Raw genomic sequence first — 1526 nt, 5'->3', positions numbered from 1 at the left:
CACACTAAATTGTTCAGTAAATAAAAGTACAGATTTTACAACTGAAGGGCAAGCATGTGGCTTTTGGGGGTTTTTCCCCATTTTGAGTTCCAGCCCCAGCTACAGTTCACATTGTAATATTCCATCATTTTATTGCAAAGCTGCCTCTAAAGCTCAGTAAGGGATATTTCAAACAAAGCAAAAAGGGAGAGTCTAACTGCGAGTCCTTCTGACACTGATGGGAAACAAATGGTGGAGCCAGTGATGTCAGTGACTGAACAATGAAATCAAGGCACTTTTTATTTTATTTTATTTTTCCTTAATCCTCCTTAAAAATGAACACCAAATTTCCACAACAAGGTTTTCAAAACCTCTCCCTGCTCCCAGTAACATTGCTATACCTGCAACAGAAGTGAGACAGATGAAGAACCACCCTTAGTTTTACTCAAGATGAGATCAGCAGTCTTAACTCCTCTGCCTGCTATTCAGAAAGTCACTTCACAGTAGGAAGCTATTCCTTTGTTCTTTACAGTCACAAAATTCCTCCTGAATTCAATTTGTATTTGGATTGTTCAGAGAACAGAGGAGCAGATCCTATATTGTCTCTTTATCATCATAAGCAGAGTGAACACTAAGATTTACCTGTCTGAAGGGTATTTGTGGAAAGTGAATAGAGCCACTAGAATCTTCCCAAGTCACCAGTTAACACCTCAGCCAAATTCCTCTTTTGCACATGGCTGCAAATCCTACAAACTGCTCTAGGTAGCATCATCCTTGAGTTGCCACTGTCCGCAAATGAAACCAAGTGAAAAAATGTGCAAGCTCCAGCAGGGTGCTGTCAGCACAGTGCAGCAGAGGCAACAGGGCTACAAAGATTTGCGTAGCCAAGGATCTGACCTGTACCTGATGCACTACAAAATGGTTACCTGATTGCTAAGGGAGTTGTGTCACTTCCCCAGTTTTGCTTTGCTGTTCATTTCTTTACAACTAAGAATCCTCTGAGCTTCAGGCTACAAGCCCACATGCTTATAAAGGAATAGCACAGTCACTAGAAAAATGACACTGTTCAAAAGAGAGCAAAATTTAATCGCTGTGACCACGATGTAGTTTCTCTAAACAGTGAGCAAGAACTATTTTTTAATTTTACATTTCTGCATTTTAGTTGCTGTTTGCCATCAAAAGAAAACTATAAACAGAAATTATTTGATAGCTGCTTGCTGTCAAAATATTTCTGTTTCTAGTTTCATTTTAACAATTACTTCCGGGCATGTTAGCTAATACTAGCATTTGTTGTGAAATACTTTGAAGTTTCTATGTTGTTCTTCTTTAAAGGCCCATTTCTAAATCACAGCTACCAACAGAGCCTAGAAGAATACAGAAAATACACCTGTAAAATTTGCTTCAAGTATTTTCTTCAGTGAGTGGTCTCCTACACCCCTTCTCAGTCAGGATTGCAGGATGAGGCCCAAAGGGTGAAGGCATTTGCTTTTTGTTTGGTATCACACTTTCTGTATGACAGACAACATGCAAGGCAATAGTCTTCAGAT

Source organism: Indicator indicator, chromosome 9 (assembly GCF_027791375.1).
Source record: "Indicator indicator isolate 239-I01 chromosome 9, UM_Iind_1.1, whole genome shotgun sequence".
Taxonomy (NCBI): Eukaryota; Metazoa; Chordata; class Aves; order Piciformes; family Indicatoridae; genus Indicator; species Indicator indicator.
This window is presented reverse-complemented; position numbering follows the sequence as displayed.